Raw genomic sequence first — 27982 nt, 5'->3', positions numbered from 1 at the left:
AGTAACAATACCATGAACTCTAAAAAACACCTCAAGAGTAATTTCTTCGTCCAGTGAATACATCAATACATATTGAGATTAAAGAGCCAGATATCTGTATTTTCTGATCACAATTTGCCACCAGCATTTTTGGTGAACCACTTTGGTATGGAAAGGTTAGTTTGCGAAAAAAGGATTGCAGTGTGACCTACCTCATTAATACTCATAAGGTAGGTCGCAAATTGCAACTAACTCTGATTGAAGGCCATCACAAGGATGGTGATCGGCTAGGGTCAGCAGACCACCATGTCTGGAATTGCCTCTCAAAAAAGAACACATGCTTTTTAAATGCAGCCCATTTTCCTTAAAGCAAAGGGGCTGCCTCTACCAAACAGTTTTCTTTTTTAAAGTTTGTTTAAGGATTGCCAGCGGCCGCCTGGTCTAAAGAGGCAACTCACGTTTTGGGAATGCATTATCACCCTAACTCAGGAATCTGTAATTTTTCAATGTTCTGCAATCAGAAATCGGTTGCATAACAGTGATACATCGCATACCAATTTACAATTTGTAAGGGAAGCCTACAACAAGTCACTTCCAAATTGCAAGTATTGTCCTGCCTGCTGGCGCTGCCGCGGCCTTCTGCAACCTTCATCTTCCTGGGACCTGCTGGCGCCGCCGCGGCCCGTTGTAACGACCATCCTCACCGGGACCTGCTGGCGCTGCCGCGGACCGTCATCTTCCTGGGACCTGCTGGCGCTGCCGCGGCCCGTTGTATCGACCATCCTTACCGGGACCTGCTGGCGCTGCCGCGGACCGTACCACCTAACCACCAAGCTCGAGGATTGTGAGCTCATCATCATCTCACCCGAACTACCTGATTGGTAAATAGACTGACCCGCTACCCCCTTCCCTACCTTACGAGACTCTAATCGAGGGGACCCCTGCGTCCAGACCTCCTTGTACCATTCTACCGTAACCTAAATAAGTGCTTATAAAGAACACTGAACCTTATCCGTGTGTGGTATCTGTCTGTGGGGGGGAAGTTACTTGTCTGTACGATCGCTGGAGACGGCTCTCCCCGGAGACCTCTCCCCCTGACCCCGGCCGGCCCTCCCGGTCCGTCTACCTTTTCTAACATTGGTGGCAGCGGTGGGATCCGAATCAACGCGTAATCGTACAGAAAGTAGCTCACCCCACGACATAAGCACGATGTCGACCAAAGATAGCAGCTCCACCGAGAAATTCCAAATGGAGAAATTAGAAGAATACAACCACCGCGAACTGAGACAATTTTGCATAGAACTTGGCATTGCTACCACCGGCCTGAGTACCAAGGATGATCTAAAGCGCGCTCTGGAGTCATGGACAGAAACGGGGGTCACAGGACCCTCCGACCAAAGCAGCGTCACACCAGACCAACACAGCAGCACACCAGAGGGGAACGCCACGGCTCCCGAGGAGCGGGGAACGGGCCTCCCGCAAGAGGAGATCCGAGAAAGAGACAGAATCAGATTACACGAGTTGGAGATGGCACGACTCAAGATGGATGGGGAACTCAAGTTAGCTGAACAGAAACTCAACCTCGAGCATATGCGGCTTCGGGAGGAACGAGAAGAAAAGCAGAGACAGAGAGAGCTGGAAGAGAAAAAAATAACGCTCGAGCACGAGCGCCGACTAGCGGAAATAGAACTGCGCAAACAGAATAAGGAACTGGGGGTGCCTGAGCGACCACACACCCCGGGGCCAAGTGAGAAAAAAGTTCACATCCCCAAGGATGTTGTCCGCGAATATGTCCGAGAAGACGACATACAACAGTGGTTTAAAGCCTATGAGATCGCAATGACCTCCCACCGGATCGACCGGAGTGATTGGGGAGCCGGACTTTGGGGGAGATTTATCAACGAGGGTCGCGATGCCCTGCTGCAGCTCCCCGATCACCAAATGTCGTCCTACGACCACATGAAGGCTGCCCTCCTCACCCGCTACGGCCTCACACCCGAGATGTACCGCCAGAGGTTCAGAGATTGCACCAGGATCCCAGGTACAACTTGGGTAGAATATGTGAACTATTTCAGCCGTGCCTTCGAGGGTTGGATCAAGGGAAGTCAGGTCACCACTTACGAACAACTCTTCAACCTTATGGTATGGGAGCACCTGTCAAACAACTGTTTCGTCGAGCTCAGGCAGCACCTACTCGACAGTAAGCTGACCGACCCCCGGCAGCTCGCCGCCGAAGCTGACCGGTGGGAAAGCACCCGAGTGGGCCGGAGAGGGCCCCACGACCAGAACAGAGGCAACCAAGGCCAGCACCGTCCTCGGGGAGGAGGAGGGGGCCAGGGGCGAGGGAGAGACGCCTTACCAGCAACACCCGTGGCCAGCACCCCGCCTCCGGCCGGCCGGGGCAACCCCCCGTTGCGGCCTGGATACCGAGCCAACGTCACGTGCCACCGGTGCCAGCGACTAGGCCACTACGCCAATGACCCGAACTGCCCGCTAAATCAAACACCCAAGCCCCGCCAGGTAGCGGCCGTTGCCCTAGGGGAAGAGCAATCATCGGAGGGACCCGAAGAGTACGAGCTGGCCCAGCAAGGGTGGGAACCGGCCGCCATGGTCCTGGCATGCCTAGGGGGAAGAGACATGGTTCCGCGGGCTCCCCTACCCGCCAACACCCAAAAATACGGTCAGTGGGTGACCATTAATGGACAGAGAGCCGAGGCCTTGCGTGACACCGGCGCCAGCGTGACGGCCGTCCGCTGTCATCTGGTGAAGCCCGAGCAGATCCTGCCGAACATTCTCTGCCCCGTCCGCTCGGCAGATAACTCTGAGAGTATGTGTAAGATGGCCTGCGTCCCGTTTGAATGGGGAGGGGTCTCCGGCCTACTGAAGGTGACGGTCCGGGACGATGCCCCCGTGGACTGCCTCCTGGGGAATGACCTCGAGAGTTCCCCGTGGGCCACCGTCGAGAAAAGAGAGCACCTGGGGATGCTGGGCCTCCCGGACTGGGCCTGCATAACCACCCGATCCATGGCCGCCCGTGCCACCCCCCGATCAGAAGAAACCGAATGGCCAGCACCTCCGCCCCCGGTTGCCCCCGTCGAGGACAACGGCGAGTCCGACCTCCCGGACCCGACTATCGAAGCAGACGCGCAACACCAGGACCTTCCGGATCTGGCTCAGTGGCGTCAAGAGGGGGGGCCCACCCAAGAACAGTTCCGCCAGGAACAAAAGACCTGTCCCTCCCTCGAGGGACTCCGCCAACAAGCCGATACCCAAAACGCAGGGGACACCACCGGAACCCACTGGGTCTACTGGGACAACGACCTGCTCTACAGCGAGCAAAGAATCGCCGAGCTGGGGGCCGGTCGAGTTCTGGTGGTACCACTCCGCTTCCGAGACTTTCTGCTCAACCTGGCCCACGATGTCCCCCTGGCTGGACACCTGGGCCAGGACAAAACATACAGTCGCCTGGTGACCCACTTTTTCTGGCCAAAAATGAGGAATGACGTCCTGAACCACTGCCGATCTTGCCCCACGTGCCAAGCCAGCGGGAAGAGTGGTCGGAAGCTGAAGGCCCCTCTGCAACCCTTCCCTGTGGTCACCACCCCGTTCGAGAGGGTGGGGATAGACATTGTGGGGCCTCTGGACCCCCGCACGGCACAAGGACACAGGTTCATCTTGGTACTAGTGGACCATGCCACCCGCTACCCCGAGGCGGTGCCCCTACGGACAGTGACAGCTCCGGTGGTTGGCCGGGCCCTGATGGGGATCTTCTCCCGGGTAGGCTTCCCCCGAGAAGTCGTCAGCGACCGAGGTACGAATTTCATATCTAAATACATGAAGTCCCTCTGGCAACAATGCGGGGTCACCTACAGATTCACGACCCCCTATCACCCCCAAGGGAATGGACTAGTGGAGCGTTTTAACCGCACTCTCAAGGGGATGATTGGGGGATTGGAAGAGCCTCTCCGTCGCCAGTGGGATGTGCTGCTCCCGTGCCTCCTCTTCGCCTACCGAGAAGTCCCCCAGAAGTCCCTCGGCTTTAGCCCTTTCGAACTCTTGTACGGGCACCCTGTGCGAGGGCCCCTCAGCCTAGTCAAGGAAGGTTGGGAGATGGGCCCCTTAACGACCCCTCCCGACGTCTTCAAATACATCCTGGCCCTACGAAACCAGACCCGGCGCTTCAGGGAGATGGCCAAGGCGAACCTCGAGGCCAGTCAGGAGGACATGAAGAGGTGGTATGATCACAATGCCTCCTCCGTTGAATTCGAGCCTGGGCAGCAAGTATGGGTGATGTCCCCCACCGAACCATGTGCCCTGCAAGACAAGTGGACGGGGCCCTTCAAAGTGGTCGAGCGTAAAAGCCCCGTCACTTACCTCATCGACATGGGGTCCACCCGGAACCCCCTGCGGGTCCTCCACACCAACCGGCTCAAACCACACTTTGTGCGCTCCGAACTAAGCCTCCTGATGGCGACAGACAGTGGTACAGAAGAAGACTCCGAGCCCCTCCCGGATCTCTTAAAGACTCAGGAGAAGGACGGCTCCGTGGATGGGGTCCGGCTCTCTGACGCCCTCATTTCGGAGCAACGCCAGGACTGCCGGGACCTCCTGCTGCAGTTCGCTGCCCTGTTCTCCCTCACCCCCGGGGTCACCCCTTGGTGTTTGCACGACGTAGACACCGGGGACAGTCCCCCTGTCCGGCACCGGGCCTACCGCGTACCAGATCGGGTACGGGCCTGCATACAGGAGGAAGTAGCCAAGATGCTCACGATCGGGGTCATCGAGCCCTCGGACAGTCCCTGGGCCAGTCCGGTTGTATTAGTTCCCAAGGCCGCTGCCCCCGGCACCGCCCCTGAACTGAGATTCTGCGTCGACTACCGGGGCTTGAACGCTGTCACCCGGACCGACGCTCATCCCATCCCCCGAGCAGACGAGCTGATCGACCGGCTGGGGGCCGCCCGCTACCTTAGTATCTTCGACCTAACGGCGGGCTACTGGCAGATCGGCCTCACACCCAGGGCTCAGGAACGGTCAGCCTTCTCCACCCCCGATGGCCACTATCAATTTAAGGTCATGCCCTTTGGCATGAAGAATGCCCCCGCCACATTCCAACGTCTTGTGAACCAGGTCTTGGCAGGGCTCGAAGAATTCAGCGCTGCCTACCTGGACGATATCGCTGTATACAGCCGCCACTGGTCCGACCACCTCCGTCACCTCCAAGAGGTCCTCCAAGCCCTCCAGCGGGCCGGCCTCACCATTAAGGCCGGCAAGTGCCAAATTGGCCAAGGGTCTGTGACCTACCTTGGGCACCAAGTGGGAAGCGGGCTGGTGGCCCCACTACAACTTAAGATTGCTGCCATCCAGTCCTGGCAGCCCCCCGTCACCCAGACCGAGGTCCGAGCCTTCTTGGGGCTCACCGGCTACTACCGGCGGTTCGTGAAGGACTACGGCAGCATTGTGGGGCCCCTCACGGGACTCACATCCAAGAATCAACCGAAGCGGGTCCACTGGACTCCTGATTGTCAAGCGGCCTTCGAGGAGCTGAAGGCCGCCCTGTGCACCGCCCCGGTGCTCCAGGCCCCCGATTACAGTCGGGAATTTGTGGTGCAGACCGACGCCTCCGACCACGGCATCGGGGCCGTCCTCTCTCAGCTGAACCCCGAAGGTCATGACCAGCCGGTGGCCTTCATCAGTCGACGCCTCCTGGCCCGAGAACAGCGTTGGAGCACCATCGAGAGGGAGGCATTTGCAGTAGTGTGGGCCCTCAAAAAGCTCCGACCCTATCTCTTCGGTACCCACTTCCGGGTACAAACCGACCATCGACCCCTGCAATGGCTGATGCAGATGCGGGGGGAGAACCCAAAACTCTTGCGCTGGTCCATTTCCCTGCAGGGAATGGACTTCACTGTGGAGCACCGGCCAGGCCAAGACCACGCCAACGCGGATGGCCTGTCCCGCTTTTTCCGCCTCGACGAAGAGAGTCCCCAAGGAGATGGGTGACTCTCCCCGCCTTCAGCTGGGGGGGACGCATGTTGGACAGGCCACACAGAGGGCTTGCTCCCTCCCCGCACGACAGGGCCCGAGCTCCGGCCCACCAGGCATACCCCCGTGACAAGCCCCTGTACTCCGTCACCCGACGGACCCTCTGCCCTCGGACCCCTACTCATCACGGGGTCCAGCCCCACCGGCTTCCCCGGCCGGGTCAAGCCGCCATCTTGGGCCCTGCACCACGCGGCCACGTGGCCTCCCCTCGACCCTACTCCCGGGCCTGGCCGGCCCCGACATCCCGGCACCACCATCCACCCAGGAGGTGAGCGGACCACTTGGCAGGTCAATGGGAGAACGAAGTGTCAAGAGCTCTTCCCCCGCCAGGTGCCGATCGCCTCCAGCTCCCCCAGGCGCTGGCTCCACCCCCTGCTGGGTGTCTGGACACCTTCATCCCGGACCCTCCGACCTCCAAGTGCGAGGGTCCGGACATCAAAGGGCACCAGCCCTATAACTGAGGCAGCTCCGGAGCAGGAAGGCAGTTGTATCCTGGAGTCGAGAGACACCGAGTGAACTCAACCCTGACGGTCTACTGGCGCTGCCGTAGCCCGCTCTTGTGAACCATCGTCCTGCCTGCTGGCGCTGCCGCGGCCTTCTGCAACCTTCATCTTCCTGGGACCTGCTGGCGCCGCCGCGGCCCGTTGTAACGACCATCCTCACCGGGACCTGCTGGCGCTGCCGCGGACCGTCATCTTCCTGGGACCTGCTGGCGCTGCCGCGGCCCGTTGTATCGACCATCCTTACCGGGACCTGCTGGCGCTGCCGCGGACCGTACCACCTAACCACCAAGCTCGAGGATTGTGAGCTCATCATCATCTCACCCGAACTACCTGATTGGTAAATAGACTGACCCGCTACCCCCTTCCCTACCTTACGAGACTCTAATCGAGGGGACCCCTGCGTCCAGACCTCCTTGTACCATTCTACCGTAACCTAAATAAGTGCTTATAAAGAACACTGAACCTTATCCGTGTGTGGTATCTGTCTGTGGGGGGGAAGTTACTTGTCTGTACGATCGCTGGAGACGGCTCTCCCCGGAGACCTCTCCCCCTGACCCCGGCCGGCCCTCCCGGTCCGTCTACCTTTTCTAACAGGTATCCATTTGCAAAACCATATTCGGAGTCGAGTTCGCAGACTTCTTTAAAAAAAGCAACACTCAATCAGAATGTTTGCAACTGTTAATATGCTCAACCCTGCCAAATACCACGCATCACGTGTTAGACTAACACATTTCAGTGTGGTGGTCCACATCACTGTCACACATTTATAACACCTCTTGAACCTGTCAAGCCGGCACGCTATAATTAGCATTGAGCAAAGCAGCACGCAGTCCGTGCTGCTCTGGCAGCCGCAGAGTGTGACTGACAGGGACTCTGACTGCTGCAGGCCTGGGGGCTGGCTCAGCTGCGCTCACGTGCTTTATTCGGCATTCACGTGACATGAAGGCATTAGGGAGAGTGCAGCAATGTGTCTCAATGCTGAGACAGGCCTTATTATATAGAGCGGGCCACCCATGGCATGACGCAAGCAGGCGGCAGTTATCAGATAGTTTCTTAAAGTTTGGCTGGATTGCAGCTCGCTGCTGCTCTCACTGCCAGTCAATATGGTGTGTGCAGTCATGCAGCCTCTCATCAAGTCCAGACCAGACTTGAACCATGGCCACTGCAGTGCCAGAGAGCGAGTTAACTGGTTCCTGCAGCCTCTCCTCATGATGCCGTGTGAGTCCATGTGAGTCCGCGGAAGTCCGGTCCAGACCAGACTGCAGCTGTGGCTGCCAAAGTCGAGTTTGGTGCCTTCAGCCTCTCATGACAATGGCCTGTGGTACTGTAGGCCACTCTGCCAGAATGCCACCATCTAGTTTAAATTAATCCTAATTATATTTAATTTAAGAACGTCCTGATCATCACTGCTGAGAGCTCTTCTCTGCTCACTGCTTGGCTTTTTCTGTTGTTGGATGCACCTGACTAGACCCTGCCTCACAGTGTCTGGTGCCCCTGTGCCACCAGTTTGGGACTCAGTAAGTAGGGCTAGCAACTCTGGTCCACACAGAAGTAACTACAGACTCATTGGCAGTGCACTTTGTGCTAGCCAGCCTAGACAGGGTGGACATTATTGACTGGCACCAGGGTTTTTTAATTTTAATTCAAAATCCTACCTGCCTGGCCCCCAGGAAGTCATCGCTGCCGCCCAGGTTGGCCTGCCAGAATGACACAAAAGGAAACAGCTACTCTGGTCTTGTCGACACCTGCGCCCTCAAGATGTTTTTAATTTTGGAAGATCCTGCCAACTCGGGTCCCCTGTGTGGTGCAAGAGAAGTGTGCAGCAACCAGGCAATTGCAGCCTGAGAGTCAGTGTGAGCCATCAGGGACACCCAACAGAAACGATATAAATCTGCAGCCCTCGTGCCAGCATTTGATGGCATAAAACGTTTCATTCTAAAGACCAGCATAATGCGATATTACTATTTAACACTCTAAATGGCAAATAGGCTGTATGCCTCGTCAGTATACAAAAGACAGCTAAAGGAAGAATGACTGACTTATGTAGAGATGCTGATAGGGACAAGAAGTTCCATGGTGAGGCTCTGCTCCTACTTGCTGGAATAAGGCAGGGGAAATATACAATGAGGCAAGTTGTTTCATGTTGAAAATAAATGCTAAGCACCAAAGCTGAGACGGTGAGCTGCAGCCACTTCTAGACTACAGGAGCACAGCTGGCAGGCTCTCTCGGTCTCCTGTCCAAGAACAAGGGCCAAAGAAGCTCTCTGACTCAGTAAGGCACTGCGAGGAGGACTTCTGATAGCAAAGGTGAGTCCAGCAAGAGAACATTTACTGATCTGTGCAATGGGGGCATTGTCTATGAGAGTGTGGGAGCGGGGTTAAGATCATTTCAGAACTTCTCATTTCTCAAAAGGGTCTAGTTTCCAATATTTATCTCTGTTCGTGTGCTTCATTGCTTGGTTTTACTCATGAGAGAGTGTCATTTTAGGTGTCCCACATTTGGCAGTTAAATGTTTACTGAAACTATTGAAATGTCACACATTAGCAATCTGAAAACTTGGCAGCTATGGGTATTATGGAACATGAGGCTCATTTGCAGGCAGTATTGCCTCTCACATCCTGTTTGGTACAGTCGGGTCTCACAGTGCCCTTCCATTTCTGGGGGTTTGAAGCAGTTTTAAGATATTCTTAGAGTTTCTCGTTTCAAATCGGTGTAATTTCTGATATTTATATATTTCCCTCGTCTTCATTGCTTGATTTTGCTCAGGAGAAAGTGTCACTCATAGTTGTTGAATGCCACTCGTAAAATTATGAAAATGTCACACATAAGCAATCTGAAACCTTGTCAGTTATGTATGATTAGTAAACCTGACCCACTGTCTTTCAGTTCCATGATTGCCAAAATAGTTCGCTTTCCGAAACGTACACATTTACAGTATTCAACCCAATTTTTTTGCCTAGGCGAGTAGAAGTCAGATAAGTATTATGGTGGCGATTACGATCCTGGAAAAAAATTCCCCGTACGACTCGTATCCGGTCTTTTTACCGTACGAATCGTACAAGTGCCGTACAAACTGCCAACTACGATTCGCATGGGAAAAAGTCCATACGAATCGCATTGGGAATAATTCCCCACACGTCCTAGGGTTGGAAAATGTGTCCGACACGTCCCCGACGATTTACCGTACAAATATGAAAAGTGAAGTCCGACCGCGCAAGTACGATCTATCCCGTGCGTCCGATGTTACAACCGGATGGAAAAAACACCGTCCGCACCGAACTCCTATAGCAACCATGGAGACATGTGCCCGCATACGTGCCCAACACCCCCCAGCCCCCGTATGTACGTGCCCAACCACCCCCCCAGGCCTCGTATGTACGAGTCGAACCCCCACCCGTGTATGAACACCCGTGTACGTACAAGTCGAACCCCCACCCGTGTATGTACACCCGTGTACGTACGAGTCGTACCCCCACCCGTGTATGTACACCCGTGTACGTACGAGTCATACCCCCACCCGTGTATGTACACCCCCGTACATACGAGTCGAACCCCCACCCGTGTATGAACACCCATGTACGTACGAGTCAAACCCCCACCCGTGTATGTACACCCGTGTACGTACGAGTCGAACCCCCACCCGTGTATGAACACCTGTGTACGTACGAGTCGAACCCCCACCCGTGTATGAACACCCGTGTACGTACGAGTCGTACCTCCACCCGTGTATGGACCAATAAAAAGGCCCAACACACACAAACCATGATCCTTTGCAACAGACCCACTGCTGCCAGACCACACAGAGAAACAACTGCACCATACTACAACCTCCACTACATCTTACACCTGCACACCTTCACACACCCACCTTCACAAACACCCCCTCATCACATTCACACACACACCTGCACAACCACACCCACACACCCACAACCATCCACACCCACACCCCCCAAAACCATCCACACCCACACCCCTCACCATGCCCACTAACAAGAATCCAAAGTTCACTAGCCAAGAGTTGGAGGTCCTTGTCGACGAAATCCTCAGAGTCGAGCCACACCTCTTTGGAACATTGGTCAGACAGACCAGCATTTCCGAAAAAACAGCCATGTGGCAGACGATTGCCGATGGTGTGAATGCTGTTGCGTCCACCAGAAGGACCAGGCATGAATGCCAAGCCAGGTGGTACGATCTGCGGAGGACGGTCCACCGCAAAATGACCGACGACCACAACCAGGCCAACATCACTGGAGGAGGGCCGGCCCGCAGACGCGTACAATAACATCCCTGGGAGGAGAAGGTGATGGCCATACTGCCGGTGGTGGCAGTGGAGGGAGTAGAAGGACTCCGAGAGCCTGGTGAGTACACAAACAACTCACCTCACATGGGGGAACGTCATCCACAACCAAACTCACAATCATGCACGCAACCACCCCAAAGCTATCGCATGACTCAACCACACTTCATAAACACGCACATGCCACTAGCACCACCATGCCCCATGCACCCAGCTGGACAATGCCAAGTCACAGGCCACAGAAAACACCAACACAAGACACGGTAACACGGATGGCGGGAGTGTGGGCCTCAAAAATCACATAGTGCAACTCAGAAGCAGACAACAATGCCCTCTGCCCATATGGCCTAGGTCACAGCCAGACAAACAGTGTGTCCCCACACAGGAAAGGCTTGCCTGCAAATGGTGGATGCTTTGCATGAAGACATGGGGGTGAAGGCACTTTTTGCACATGACAGCAGCCAATGAACAGCCAACACTGTGAAAGAGTGGCAGCACACACCACCACAGCAGCAGCGCAGACACAGAAACTACACCCAATGGGTGCCTGGAGATCAGAAACAAACTCACATGAACAAGCCAAGGGCCATTCAAAGATCTGCAAAAAGTGTGTGCCTAGGAAGCTGGGCTGAGGTGACAGAGGGTGACACACAGAGGGAGGGAGAGGGGGAGAGAGAGGGAGGGAGACACAGGGAGACAGACAGAGGGAGGAGGCTGACACAGGGAGGGAGGGAGAGGGGGACAGAGAGGGAGTGAGAAAGGGATACACAGGGAGACCAATTCAGCCTTGGGTGGTGTGGGAATGTCTGCTCGTCAACAGGTGGACTGCATGCATGTAGACAAGGGTGGCCAGTGCCTGAATCCCCCTCTCTTCTCCATGGCAAAACACTGGGTCATGTCTCAACCTGTGCACGAGCACAACGCCAGCTACCTGCATTATATAAGTGTGTGGAACAACTCCATGTGCCCACGTACAGTGCAACACGGAAGGCGCCAATGCATGGCTCGCCACACCTGCTCACTCCACTGCTGACTGCAGTCACAATTGACGCAGCAAGTAAGACTGTGTCCCACATAGGTAAAGTCTCAAAAGCTGTGGCCAAGGGACATACCCATGCACAAGTGCACTGTGAGTGGAATGCAAGACATATCCAAATACCCAGAGGAAATGTGCCAACTTTGAAACGAATGAAACATGGATGTTGCATGGAACAAAAATAACATTGTCTCTCTCACACACAGGTCAACGCTGGGGGGCAAGACTCACAGGACCCGGCTCTGCGGGATGACGATCCCACCGGCAGCGACGACTCTCACCACTCTGTGGACGACCCCGACCAACCTGGCCCCTCTGGTGTCCAACCACCTGCAGCACCTGCGTCAGGTACAACTGGGCCAACCACCACCCCCACTCCTGCCACATCCCAGGAGACACCCAGGATCCCTGCCCCACCACCACAACGCAGCCAGGCTGACCAGGAGGGACACGGTGTACCGGGCACCCAGGAGGAGGCAGGCGACAACGCAAATGCCACCCCTCAGGGGTCCCGGAGACCCGATGTGCCCACAAGGGCAGGCCAGGTGCAAGTGGGCAGGGGTGGTGGGAGTGGAGGACGGCGGAGGCGCGAGCCTGACCAGTTGGCTGCGGAACCGGTATATTCCCATGTAAGAAACATCCTGGACACATACCGGCAGGACACCACGGGCATGAGCCAGGTTGTGTCCACCCTCAACGAGATGAAGGGGACCCTCGAGGAGATCAAGACCCAGCAGGCCCAGCAACATGCGGAGCAACATGCCTGTCAACTGCGACACCAAGGGCGGATGGAGGACAGACAGGTTGAGCTCGTGACGGTGCTCACAGGAATTAACCGTTCACTCCGTCGGATAGCCGACAACATGGGCAACCCTCCCTGTGCCACCAGGCGAAGAACATCACCACCCACAGGGAGGGATCAGGAGGAGGAGGAGACATCTGACGGAGCATCCCAAACATCATCACGGCCTGCTTCTGAGGGTTCCCGCAGGAGGGCGGGTCGTCCACGGAAAAGACCGTGAGGGTCGGCGCAACAGCACCATCTCCCAGGACAACTGGCCTGGCACCTGGCCCACTGGACCAACAGCAGCACATCAGCAAATGACATTCTCTGCCACATGGACTTGCTGGTCACTGTCTGACCAATGTTGACAAAGACTGTTGACATATTGAGTACAGCAACAGTCATGCGCAGAGGTCAGGGATCATGTGGAGTGTCCTGGGGGGCACCCAGGTATGTGTAGACAGGTGGCAGAACCATGTCCTGCAAGCTTGAGTCAGGTGGATGCGGAGAATGGTGGCCTGGCCACCGTTGGATGCATGGGGATGGCACATGTCACAATACCCACACAGTCATGGACATCATGCACAATACAGAGTCTAATCCCACACAAACAGCTTGCATCTTGCTACTCTACACATAGACACATAGCCACTATCACTGAAAACCATGCCAGACATGCCGTATGCACCGTGGCAACACACCAGCATTGACTGAGAAGAGGCACCTTGGAGGCATAGGGACACCTTTATTAGTCATGTATTCCGGAATGCAGAGGCAACTCGGAGTACACATACACATACACAGGTCATGTGGAGTAACATGTGGGTCCAACACTGGCACCCCCCTTCTGCAGCACAAATGCGTGATAGCCATGGAACTGGCACACAAGTGTCGGGTGACAGCTAAACACCCCCTGCTGCTCACGGAGAGGCTGCCATACACCATTGATCCTCTGATGTGGAAGTCCCACACCATGTCAAGCCAATGCAAACCGTATGTGTCCGAGGGCAGTGTTACACACATTGATGCCATCATCACAATCCACTATCCCATTACAGATGACTGTCAACAAGTCTGACCATCTATTCAGGTGTATCCAGCTACATGTAATGTGTCCCATGGTGATGCGACATGTCTGCAGAGGAACCAAACATCGACAGGGGCAGTGTGCACACATCGTAAACAACTGCCACACCCAATACACCCCTGATGCATCCCTTACCCTAAGGAGACTTCCAAACTTGTCCGTGCGTGTAACGCTGAGTCAGCACACGATGACATGTCCATGAGGAATAGCAGTGCCACAACAATGCAACCAGCAGACGGCATGCACAAGTACCTGGGGATGAGAGACACACAAGAAGTCAGCCACAAAAAGCACAGCCACTTGCATGTGCATGTACTCGACACATGTAAGGATGACAACATGCTAGGTCACAATTATGACTGTGGAAATACACTCATCACTGGCACCATCACTCGAGTGACACATCCACACACACCTCACGCGGCATACATGCAGATGGACACACACATGGCAACACATGCCACACGGGGACCAATGCGTGCACACTCAGACACTGGTACTCACCACTGAGCAAAGAAGTCGCGTATGAGCCGACTCCGGATGTCCTCTTGCGGAACCACATCCTCCACATCACTAGCCCCATTGCCAAGCCCTTCGTCCTCCACGGGTGAATGGTCCTGATCATCTTGATCCAGGATGAGTGGCACAGCTTTCTCAACTGCCATGTTGTGCAGCATGCAGCAGACCATGAAGATTTTGCAGACCTTCGCCGGGGCAAATGGGAGGGCGCCGCCGGTCTTGTGTAGGCACCTGAATCGGCTCTTCAGGAGGACAAATGTCCTCTCTATCACTCGCCTTGTCCGGCCATGGGCGGTGTTGTAGCGGAGCTGGGCCGGCATGCTGGGGTTGCGGAGAGGTGTGATCAGCCATGGCATGTTGGGATATCCAGCGTCCCCTACATGGAAACCACATGGACATAAGTAGGACAGGAAAAGCGGTCGTGCTGGAAGTCTACGCAAAATACAGGACAGACAGAGTGTACCCACCAACAACACATGCTCGTTCGTTGCGCAGCTGCGTCATCATTTCAGGCACCCTGCTACGCCTCATGATGTAGGCATCGTGTGCTGATCCTGGAAAACGAGCACAGACATGTGAAATCACCATGTTGGACAGACACACCACAAGGGCATTGATGGAGTGGTAGTGCTTGCGATTCCTGTACGCTACCTCCTGTGCCTGTGGTGGTACCAAAGCCACATGTGTCCCATCTATGGACCCAATGACATGGGGCATCCCTCCCAGGGCATAGAATCCACGCTTGACACCAGTCAACTGTTCAGGAGTTGGGAAATGGATGAACTCATCCAGGTGAAGCAACATGGCCTCTAAAAAATCATGCAGCACACGGCTGAACATGCTCTGGGACATGCCACCAACATGAGCTATGGTATTTTGAAAGGTACCCGTGGCAAGAAAATGTAGGGTTGCCATTACCCTCAGCTTGGGTGTCCGTGCCGTAGGATACCTGTGCAGCGGTTGCAGGTGTGGTGCCAGCCTTGCCGTCAACTCCTCAATCAACGGTTGGGGGAAGCGGTAGCAGCGTATACAGTCATTCTCCCGCATGTCAGCCAAGTCCGGAATTGGTCGGGGAAGAGGCGGCGCTCTGCAGTAATTTGGAAGTGACAAGGAAGAGTGAGTGCACTACAACAACAATTTATATGTACTGAGCACATGTTAATCTGTCAATACACATATGCTACATAGGGAGTCAGGTATGTGCTACATGCCCTGGACACGTATGGCTGCCAGGTGACACTCCTACCAAGACCCAGCTACACACGGAGATTGTGAACCTCCACATCCCATGGCATGGGACTAGCTGTGTCCCAGTGTAAGTGAACAGCCAGACGCAACACAGGAGTGACATACATCAACATATCAGCAGAAGTAGGATGTTGATTGCAGAGACAGGTAGCGGAACACTAGAGCCACAGGTCACATGACATTACACTAGGACAGCCCACACACCTTGCCATGAAGGTGTACATGTCATGACTGACCACACATACATTGAGAGTATGCAGACAGGTCCTTGTTACGCTACTCCGTGTCCCATGCATACATACACACCTTACATCCGATACCACATGTGGCCTGGTGTGCGTAACAGTGTGCCATGGCCATCTACACACAGACACATGTTGGTTGCAGCAACAGCAGATGCTTTTGAGGGAACACCAACATCAAGCTAATGTGAACACACCACACATACATGACATAGACACATCATGCACCGTGGGTAGTCACATGTCTGGTGTGGTAACCCCTGTAGCGGGCATCAGGGGACACTTGCGTGTGTTGTTGACTGTGCCATGCCAGTGACGCTCATCTCAAGTGTGCTGTACGACATGCACACATGTCAAACGAGTGAAGGGCATGTCTGGCACATATTGCACCGTCACACATAACATCTGTACACATCTCATCATACATCTATTGCCTTCACAACTCAGGAGTAATGTGCCACATCACAGCCTTTCACACCTGTGCCCCACACATGTAGTACTGCCCAGACAATGCCTTGATGTCCATCCTTGGACAAGTATGTCAGCTCTATTCCTTCCTGTGTGATGCCTGTCACCACTGTTATGTGTGAAAGGCACCGTACATTCGCTCTGAGGGCGTGTGTACGTTCCCTATCACTATGGGAGTGCTGCCGTAGGCCTACCCATAGTGATAGTGAGCGTACAGGCGTGTGTACGGTCCGTATCACTATGGGTACGCATACGCGAGCACTCCCATAGTGATAGTGAGCGTACACGCGTGTGTAGGGTCCGTATCACTATGGGTACGCATACGCGAGCACTCCCATAGTGATAGTGAGCGTACACGCGTGTGTACGGTCCGTATCACTATGGGTACGCATACGCGAGCACTCCCATAGTGATAGTGAGCGTACAGGCGTGTGTACAGTCCGTATCACTATGGGTACGCATACGCGAGCACTCCCATAGTGATACGGTGCGTACACACGCCTGTACGGGCCGTTGCTATGCATTTGGGGTGCCCTAGGGCCCCGGAACGCACCGTACCTGTGTGTGAATCTCCAAATTACATAGGGGACACATGAGGGACAAGTATAAAGGCCTACATGCATGCTGGTTGTCATGGAGATCAAGTTTAAAGTTTGATTTTTTTTCAGCAGGTGCCCAGCAAAAGTCGGTTTGAATTAATCTACTTTGTTGCAAAGTGGTTGTGGAGTTTACATCATGCTCAAGAAAAAAAAAAAAGCAAAGCCACTGACTGTGCTAGGTTTAAAGGGATTGGAGGAAACATAGGATGCAAATGTGAGTGACCAATCACTCTGTACTCCTGTGCATGAAACAGGCCAGCAAGGCAGATATAAGGCAGCCAGGTCCCATGAGAGAGCACTTGCCTGCACATCTTTTGATTCTACAACACTGCTGCTGCTCGTGATTCCCTGGCACCATGTCAAGGTCGGTGGAGAGGGCCCAGCCTTTCACCCTGGAGGAGAATCTGGCATTGCTGGATGTGATCCTCCCACAGTACCCCCTGCTGTATGGGCGAACAGGGTTTCAGGTGAGTGCAGAGTCCACTAGCACAGACTGTGTAACTTTTTTGTGACTGGGACTTCTGGCATTGTGTCCAGGTGTGACACACATGCATTGTACTGTAGAGTGGGTCCCAGGGGGGGGGGAATGCCTGATGTCTCCCAGCCAGAGCATGCTGTGGTGCATGTCTGCCGTCCTCACTTGCATTGTGTTTACTGTGACAATCACTGCATGGTGCATGCCACATTCTGCCTGTCTTATCCTCCTGGGAATGTTGCCTCTACAGTCCTCATGTGATTATGTGGTCAGCCCAGTGTGACAGGTGACTGTACCCACAGATGTGTGTTAGTTCAGTGTACCTGTGCTGAGAGTGTCCACATGATGTGTTCGTACCCTGGACATCGGTGTGTGTGTAAGTCCCCTGTCATGTGGGTGGGTGCATATGTGGAGTGTAGCACCCAAGCTGCATGAGGGATGGATATACCCTGCCCATCTGATGCGAGCAGGGAGCAGTGCTGTGTGTCTGACGTGCAGAGCCAGCCCCACACCTGTGAGCCCCCCCCCCCGTCTAGTGGCACATGTGCAGAGTGAGGTTTGTAGCTGCATTTGGCAATGGCAGATGAATGTCCTGTGCCTGTGTGTGTCTGTGTACTCTGCTGAGGTAGCGTCAGTGGCCTGTGGCATGTGACTGCTTTGAGGTGCTGCACATAATCCTGGTGTACCTTCTGATGCACAGTGTGAGTCTGGATCATTTATTGTGTCGTACCCCTCATGCCACCTGTGTACTTTCAATGGCACGTGGTGCATTTGCCATTACACAGAGAAAAATGTCCCTATGACAAAGGTGCAATGCTTTGGCTGCATACTATGGCTTGTTGAAACCAGCAAAATTGATCTAATGTGTGTCTCTGTGACATGTGGCAGGTGTATTGATGTAGTCTCACTTTTTCAACCCCACAGGTAGGCGCCGCTGCCAAGGAGCAGATCTGGAGGGACGCCGTCAGTGCCGTGAGGAGGACGGATGGTCGCAAGCGGCGCCTGGCCCAGGTGAGAAAACGCTGGCAGGATATCCGGTGCTGGACGCGGAGGATTGCACGGGTCCTGCTGGGGGACTCACCTATGGGCCCTAAGAACCATGGGCGTCGCCGTCTGACCCACATCCACAAGCGTGTGCTGGCGGTGGTCTTTCCACCAAACATGGACAGGCGCTTACGGGAGAAGCAGCAGCAGGAAGGGGGTAGGTACATGTGTGTTTGTTGTGTGTCACCAGCATTTGCAAGTGCGCAGTTGCATGGATACACTGCCAGTGTTTAAATTTGCGGTGCAGGTCCTGTCACCCACAGTATAGCGGTGCTGTCCTTCCTCCCTTCCCCTCCTTGCCATGTGTTCCCTGGTCTGTGTGTAGTCACTCTTTCACAAGGTCATCTGGGCTGGCAGTTAATCCACGTGACCAATGCTTGCAGCATCATGTGTGGGGGTGGTGTGTAACAGGTTTTGGCACCTTGCCTGTGCACTGTCCAGTACAGTACTTGTGGGGTCCATGTCAATTGGCACTGATGCTGAGTCCAGTCATAGGAGTATGTCTCTGAAGTGTAATGCCTTACAGCAAGCATGTCCTATGTTGTGGCCTGTGACATGATGTGCATGAGTGTGCGATACGCAGAGTGCAGGGATGGTGGCCTGTGTTGCAGTCATTACCATTCAGGACCATGGAATATTGTGGCCACTACTGTCCCCTGGGGCATACTTTGCTAGGTATCATGTGTGTCATCACAATATGTGGACACTCTCAGTGTCTACAGCATAGGATGTGCTCTGTGCCATTGTCCCCTGGCACCATGTATATTTACGTAACGTGTTCTACAAGTGTCCACTGTACAGCCTGACCTAATTTTCCTCATTCATACTCACGGTGGCCAGTGCCTGTGTGTCTTGTTACAAATACTGATGATGGCCATTTGAACATGAGATCGTTGTACAGGCGCACATGGGGTATTTTGGGTCCAATATGGGTTTCTGGCAGCCCATGTGTATTTCTCCCAGACTAAGAGATGCAAGTGCTTCCTGTGTCTCATCACATTGTCTCATGTAGGGGGTGGTTGGTGCGGGCAAGGCCTACATGTCGACCCCTAAAATCTCATTGCTAGGTCTGGCCAGTGTGTGATGTTTGTCTGGACATACACTCAAGGGGCAGTGTCCCATTCATGTTGGGCATGTCTTTAAGTATTACCTTTGCAGCATGTGCCTCAAGTTCATGGAGATGGTCCCTGCTCATCCCTAGTTACGGCAACACTGTGTGGTGCAGATGCAGTGCTGGATTGGCCCCAGAGCCTGGCTCCTCTGTCCAATTCCATATCATGTCATTTGCAAATGTGTCATGCTCTCCATGGTTTCTCAGTGGCATGGTGGGTGAACCAACTGTGTGTTGCAGGGCCTATATATGTACCTTGTATTGTAGATGTTACTCATCTTTCATTTCAGGCTATGCACTGTAACCTATGTTGATTTTACTCATGTGACATATGTATACAGGTGTCTGATTAATTCCTGTTTTTCACCTTGCCCACAGCATCGTCGGGGGACACGGATGGAGACACCGGCACGGACCGTGCGGAGGGACCGGGCACTAGTGCCAGCAGTGACACCTTAGCTGGCACATCGAGTGTAACTGAGGCCGAGGGGAGTGAGCCGGAGGACCTGTCCACTGCCACCACAGATTATGAAGCTGACGGGTCCGAGGCTGAGCACTCCGAGGGGGCGGAGGCTGCTCCAACAGATGACAGCAGCACAACATCTCTCCCCGCCCCCTCCATTGCCATCACCGGCCTCCCACTTGCTCGTGTCCCTTCCTGGCGTGCTAGGTCACCACGTGTCTCCTTCCTGCCAGGCACCGCACCCCCTGCCCCTGTATCCACTGCTGCCGCCAATGCCGAGTCTGTGGACATCCTGCGGCAGTTGCAGGTTGGTCAGGCTGCGATGCTTAATGTCCTCCATGGCCACGGCCAAGTGCTCACCAACATGGAGGCATACTTGGAGGGCATTTCAGCGTCGCAGGCTGACCAACGCAACTTGCTGCGGTCTATTGACTCGACACTGTCTGCAGCAGTGGGTCTCCTGCAGCACTTTGTCCCACCCCCTACCCATGCCCCATCCACACTTCCCACTCCCATGTCTGTCCCACGTACACCCAGACGTCAGCATGCACACACCCCACCAGACACAGGCACCACACCAGCAGGGAAGGCAAAGCGCACACCTCCTGGCACGCACACACAGGGTGAAGTAGGCACACCCACTGGGTCGGGGGGGAAACGGAAGACACGCAGCCAGAGTGGGAGTCCACATTCCTCACGACCACCACCCTCCAAATCCACTCCCCTCAGCTCTCCTGGCCAAGAGTCGGACACAGGGTCAGTCCTGCTCAGTCTGTCCATCAGCCCCAGTCATGGCACCACCGCGCAAGCGTTGGAGGAAGGACACCGGCAGGGGAGTTGAGTCCCCCCCCTGTCCACCCCTCCCCCAGTAGCGCTGCGACCCATCCCTGTGACCCCCCCCCTCCTTGGGGCCTGTGGTTCCTTCGGGTGCAGGGGTGACGCTGAGCGACCTGGCAGTAGTGTGCAGCGCCGTGCTCGAATCCACCTTTGGTGCTGCCCCACCCCCTGTGTTGGAGTCGTCCGTCCCTGCACCCACAACACCTCCCCTTGCCCCTCCTGTCCCTGCGGTGCCTGGTCCTTCCCCCCAACATGATGCCCCCCCCTGTGGAAGAGAAAGGAGTCTGACTGTGCAGGCAAGCTAGGGGACACACGTACCACTGTGTCCCCCATCTGGATTGGAGTCATGGACTGCCCTATGGGCCTTGTATATATTGACATTTATGATGCTTTTTACTTACATCCTGCTGAATAAAGCAATTTGTTTTTTCCTTTGAACACTACTGTTTATCTGGTGTTGCTGTTGGTGGACCAGCTCCATGATTTTGGGTGGTGATAATGTGTTGGGTGTGTGGGAAATGTAGTCTTGTGCTGGTCATAGGGTGGACCCTGGTATCTGTGTGCCATCACAAGCTGTTGGCTAAATTACTTTGTTCATGTAAGCAGTTACTGCATGGTGACATCGTCCCAAGGTGTGTTCCTTCCTCTGTGTAACCTCACATCTTCCCTGCAGGGTGTTTCCACTATGTGGTGCTGAGCTGTGTCTACATCAACTGGGGGTGTGACGGACTCCTTCAACTTTGCACATGCATGCTGTGCGATGTCTCCACCTGCATCATTTGTGGCATCCTTGGCGGTCACTGTACTTGTGTATGTTGACTGTTGACAAGACTTCATGTGGACATGTTCTCTTTTAGGCGCTATGCATGTGTGTACTCCCAGCCTCGCACACATGTGGTACATGTACTGCAGGGTCTTTGTGCACCTGACTGACATTTGTGGGCATTGTATCTGTGGGTACTCTACCCTTTGCGTTCCATGGGCACTGCTGGGAGGACTCCACACCCACCCCTCCTGTGTCTGGGCACTGCTGGGAGGACTCTGCACCCACCCCTCCTGTGTCTGGGCACTGCTGGGAGGACTCTGCACCCACCCCTCCTGTGTCTGGGCACTGCTGGGAGGACTCTGCACCCACCCCTCCTGCGTCTGGCCATGTACGGTCCGTACATACACTGTTGGGGTGGGGGTACGCTCCATACATACACGGGTGAGGGTACGGTCCGTACATACACTGTTGGGGTGGGGGTACGCTCCATACATACGCGGGTGTGGGTACGGTCCATTCATACACGGGTGTGGGTACGGTCCGTACATACACTGTTGGGGTGGGGGTATGCTCCATACATACGCGGGTGTGGGTACGGTCCATTCATACACGGGTGTGGGTATGGTCTGTACATACACTGTTGGGGTGGGGGTACGTTCCATACATACGCGGGTGTGGGTATGGTCCATTCATACACGGGTGTGGGTACGGTCCGTACATACACAAGTGTGGGTACGGTCCGTACATACACTGTTGGGGTGGGGGTACGCTCCATACATACACGGGTGAGGGTACGGTCCATTCATACACGGGTGTGGGTACGGTCCGTACATACACTGTTGGGGTGGGGGTACGTTCCATACATACGCGGGTGTGGGTACGGTCCGTTCATACACGGGTGTGGGTACGGTCCGTACATACACGGGTGTGGGTACGGTCCGATCATACACTGTTGGGGTGGGGGTACGCTCCATACAGACACGGGTGAGGGTACGGTCCATTCATACACAGGTGTGGGTACGGTCCGTACATACACGGGTGTGGGTACGGTCCGTACATGCACTGTTGGGGTGGGGGTACGCTCCATACATACACGGGTGAGGGTACGGTCCATACATACACTGTTGGGGTGGGGGTACGTTCCATACATACGCGGGTGTGGGTACGGTCCATGCATACACGGGTGTGGGTACGGTCCGTACATACACTGTTGGGGTGGGGGTACACTCCATACATACGCGGGTGGGGGTACGGTCCATTCATACACGGGTGGGGGTACGGTCCGTACATACACTGTTGGGGTGGGGGTATGCTCCATACATACGCGGGTGTGGGTACGGTCCATTCATACACGGGTGTGGGTACGGTCCGTACATACACGGGTGTGGGTACGGTCCATACATGCACTGTTGGGGTGGGTGTATGCTCCATACATACACGCGTGAGGGTACGTCCGTACATACACTGTTGGGGTGGGGGTACGTTCCATACATACGCGTGTGTGGGTACGCTCCATGCATACACGGGTGTGGGTGTGGTCCGTACATACACTGTTGGGGTGGGGGTACGCTCCATACATACGCGGGTGGGGGTACGGTCCATTCATACACAGGTGGGGGTACGGTCCGTACATACACTGTTGGGGTGGGGGTACGCTCCATACATACGCGGGTGTGGGTACGGTCCATGCATACACGGGTGTGGGTACGGTCCGTACATACACTGTTGGGGTGGGGGTACGCTCCATACATACGCGGGTGGGGGTACGGTCCATGCATACCCGGGTGGGGGTACGGTCCGTACATACACTGTTGGGGTGGGGGTACGCTCCATACATACGCGGGTGTGGGTACGGTCCATTCATACATGGGTGGGGGTACGGTCCATGCATACACGGGTGGGGGTACGGTCCGTACATACACTGTTGGGGTGGGGGTATGCTCCATACATACGCGGGTGGGGGTACGGTCCGTACGTACCCGTGCCCACGCTGTGGAGTGCTTGTGCGGACCGTACCCAGGCCTTTGGCACATGGGTACGGGCCGTGCCGCCATTGTTGGGGTGATGTGGGTGTGGGCGTGGTACGACTCGTACCCACGCTCTTAAGGCGTGGGTACGGTACGTACCTGTATTGTTGTGTTGCCGGTTCGCGTCGTCGCCCACCTCCGTTGTGGCGGACGCTGGCGTTGCTGGACACGCCCCCACCCCCTCGAAGTGACCAGGGCCTGGAGGTCAGGTATGTGCAGGGCATGTGTGCTGTGTGACTTGGGTGGGGGTTTTGTGTCCTGCCCCTGCCCCCTCCCCCCCCTTTGCCCCTGGGTGTTGTTCTGACCTTCTGCGGCGTCTGCGTCGGTACCTGTAGAGGAGGTCGACTGCTATGAGGGCCGGGATGACACGTAGGTTCGGGTCCATGTCTGTCCGTCGCGTACAGGTGCTCCTTGTGCGCGTCGTCCTGATTTCCCGGCAGTTTTTGGCTGCCGGAAAATATTCTCCGTGCGGGATGACGTCGGTGCGAATCGTACTTCCTGGTTCGTGGAACGCAGGCTGCATGCATCCCGACGTCACGTCGGCGCTTTTCCGGATGTCATTTGTAAGTTTATTTTCGTCGGTTGGTGTTTTGTACGATTCATACGGAAATAGTGTTTCCGTGCGAATCGTACTTGCATGTTTGTAAAGTTTTACAACCGGGTACAAGTCGGACGGAGAATACGCTCCGACCGACGGTTCGTACCCGGTTTCTCCAGGATCCTAATCGGCACCTATGTTGTCATGTCACGCCACCAGAGAAAAGTGTGGTAGGTTACAACCAAATCATTTCCATGGGTGGGTTTGTAGTCCCTGATTGGATTTTATCATTTGGGTCCACATGTACACAGCTTTTTTGTGGTTCAAAAGGCCCGTTTGGAGAATTGTGTTGTTCATACATCAAAAAAGCATTTTTGCGGTCCCAAACTCCAAACTGCGATTCTGCAGAATCACAGTTGGGGTCTGCGAATCGGTATTTAAAAGGTGCATTTTTAGGGCATCCCATCCAAATACCGATTCAGAGTAAATATGAATTAATGTTTTGCGATCGAATTATGGTCACAATACATACATTTTTTACAGACTACTGAAATGTAATGGTAACCATTTCCAAATGGGAAGGGATCCCCATAGGACTCCTCCCCCTTTGAGAATGTTTTATAAATATATTTTTTAAGAGCAGGGCCTACTCCTAAATATGAAACTTACAATTTTCAGTTTTCTTTTATTTTGAAACGCAGCCCGTTTTTCTTTAAGGAAAACAGACTGTGTTTGAAAGAAAGATTATTGCTTAATTTAAAAGCAATTACAGACATGGTGGTCTGCTCACATCAGCACGCCACCAACTCTGTGATGGCTAGCATTCCTACTGGGTCACAAACTGCGACCTACCTCATTAATATTCATGAGGTAGGTCGATTTGTGACCCACTTGGAATCACTATTTCAAAAATAAAACATTCATACATTAGGAACAGTGATTTCTTAATTGCAATTCACAGAAAATCGCAATTAGGAAATTGCTATTCCTTATCCATTTCCCACTGGTTAAGCTGCATAAAAGGGTTTTGAAAGCACCATGTTAAACACTGCATTGCTCCATATCTCTTATGCTCTCGATAAACAGTATGCAATCCTGCTTGGGGGCGGGAGGGGGGTTGCACTGGTAGAATTTTTTATTTAATTTAGTGTTCTACTCAATTCTCTCTTGGTGTTTGGTAAAATTAGCAGAGAGGCATTCTGCATAGGTTTTTAGGGTTTTCAGTTTCATTCAAATATTTATGTAGATTATTTATCCTATATTCCTCTTTGTTAGTTTTTACATACTGGACAATCGTTTTCAGGTCAAGCCTCAAAGGCTTGGAACCAACTATTAAGTGCCCTCCGAGATTTAGGGATTAAGAAGTCTTTATCAAGAAATGAAAAAGATATATTTTTGTCTCAAATAAAGACAGTTGTGAGCCACCTATTAAGATCACTTCGGAATAGTCAGCAAGATACTACCATTATATTGTACCTTCTTTTCTTCTTGCACATAGCACCAAGATGCCTTAGTGGCGTATGTTTGTGCTCAATAAGTATATTCATTAATCCATTCCTTGTGTGAATACCACAAAGTGTAACTATGTTTAGATAGCCATTCGAATTAAGTTTTGATAATTCAATCACATTGCAAGTGAAATGGTTTTCTTTAGTAGGACATTGTTAGATATGGGGTCTCTAGTTGGCAATGGTTTGCACCTTTGTCCAAGTAGGGACCCTTGCTTCGAATCAGGGTAAGGGAGTTACGCCCTCAGACAACCCCTGCTCACCCCCTTAGTAGCTAGTCACGAGCAGGTAGGCTTATGTCAGAGGCAGTGTGTAAAGCATTTGTGCACACATACAGTAATACAGTGAAAACAATATAAATGGACACCACACCAGTTTAGAAAATTAAGTAACCTTTATCGAAACCAAACAAGACCAAAACGACAAAAATCCACAAAACATATACCAAGATAGCCTCAAAAATAGGCTATTCACGCAAATAAAACTTGTTGCAACAAATAACCCCACCTGGAGCTATTATGAGGTTCTGACAGTTGAAAATCCAAAGTATGGCGCTGAACGCGAAGTGCGCGGCGTCGGTCATGGAGTCACACGGACCCCAAAAGAACAGCACCTTGGCAAACGATGAAAGCAAAGACTGTGCACGCCATCGTGGAGGTGATGCTTCGTTGGTGACAGGCAGCGTAGGCTCCTTAAGACCACAGGGCAGGTGATGCGTTGGTTCCTTATGACCCATGAGGAGGTAAGGCCTTGGTTCCTTACCGCGATGCAGGGGAGCTGAGGCATCGGTTCCTTACTGTTGCCAGGGAGGTGATGTCGCAGTGGCTGTGAGGCGGCGGTTCCTCACGACGGGCGGTGTTGATGACTTCAGGAAGTCACTCATGTCAGGTATCGGCTCCCCGATGATAAAGCACCAGCGTAGGTGAAGTCAGGGCTGTGGTGCGAGTCGGGGCGGTGCATCGTGAGCATCACGAGCGGTGCCTTCAGCTCTGGTGCAGGTAGCGGCCTCGGTGACGGCTTCAGAGTTAATATGGTGCGGCGGCAACAGGCATCGAGGCTGTGGTGCAAGTTGGGGCGGTGAGTCGTGCACCTTACGAGCACTGCCCACGGCTTCGTTGCAGGTCACGGTGTTGCTGGCCGGCGTTGGGGTTGCAATTTCCCTCTCTGGCAGCTGAAACAGCAGTTCCAGATGCATTAGGACAGAGGAAATGAAGTCTGTATGTTCCTGAGACTTCAGAACAGGAGGCAAGCTCTTCACCAAGCCCTTGGAGATCTTCTTCAAGCAGGATACACAGCACACAGCAAAGTCTTGGTCCTCTCCTTGGCAGAAACAGTCACTGCAGACCAGCCCCAGACAGGACACAGCAAAGGGGCAGTACTTCTCCTTCAGTTTTCCCAGCTCTTCTCCTTGGAAGAGGTTCCTCTTGAGTCCTAAAGTATTCTAAAGTTCTGGGGTCTGGGCCCCAATATTTTGCCTTTTCCACTGTTCTCTGGTGGCAGAGAGTCCCTGTGCGTAGTCCTAACCAGTTTTTTCATCCTTGGCCTAGCTTCCCAGCAGGAGGTGGAGACAGCATTGTGTAAGGCAGACCAGGCCCATTCAGGTGCAAGAATATCTCCTCCCACTACTCTAAATGCAGCCCAGATCTATTCAGCCCAGCCCGACTCATCCAGGAAAGGCAGGACACACCTCACCCCCCAGTGGCTGTCTGAAGAGAATGCACATCTCCAGCCTTTGTCACTCCAAAGCCAGACAGTCAATACACAAACCAGCAGAGGATCATAGGATGGCTAAGCAAGAAAATACACACTCTCTAAAAGTGGTATTTTCAAACACACAATATAAAAATCATCTTTACTAAAAGATGCATTTTTATATTCTGATTTCAGGCATACTAAACTCCATATTTCTTTCCAGTCCACATGGGAAGTTATATTTATGAGATGCAACAAATAAACCCCCATTTCTATCCTATGGGACAGATAGCCTTTCAATAATGAAAAACGAAATACACTGTATTTCACTATCAGGACATGTCACACACATCAGTTCATGTCCTACATCTGATATACACTGCACCCGGCCCACAGGGGTATCTTGGGCCTACCTTAGGGGTGATTGACATGTAATAAAAGGGAAGGTTAAGGGCCTGGTAAGTAGGTGCACTTGCCAGAACCACATGGCAGTAGAGACTGCAGTGGCAGGTCTGAGACCCCTTGAAAAGGCTAATTGTGTGGGTGGCACAATCAGTGCTGCAGGCCCACTAGCAGCATTTGACTTACAGCCCCTGGGCACACACAGTGCACTGTACTAAGGACTTAGTAGTAAATTAAACAAGCCAATCATGGAAACACCCAATCCATATTTACAATTTACAGAGGGAGCACTTGCATTTTGGCACTGGTCA

General features: G+C 53.6%; 1 protein-coding gene across 1 annotated transcript in view; it reads right to left on the bottom strand.

Moving 5' to 3' along the window:
• DCDC1 (doublecortin domain containing 1) overlaps window positions 1–27982 on the bottom strand; it is a 1503674-nt gene that overhangs the window by 1249533 nt on the left and 226159 nt on the right. The window lies entirely within an intron of this gene.

Source organism: Triturus cristatus, chromosome 3_2 (genome assembly GCF_964204655.1).
Source record: "Triturus cristatus chromosome 3_2, aTriCri1.1, whole genome shotgun sequence".
Classification (NCBI taxonomy): domain Eukaryota; kingdom Metazoa; phylum Chordata; class Amphibia; order Caudata; family Salamandridae; genus Triturus; species Triturus cristatus.
The sequence above is the reverse complement of the archived record's forward strand: the minus strand, read 5'-3'. Positions and strand labels throughout refer to the sequence as shown.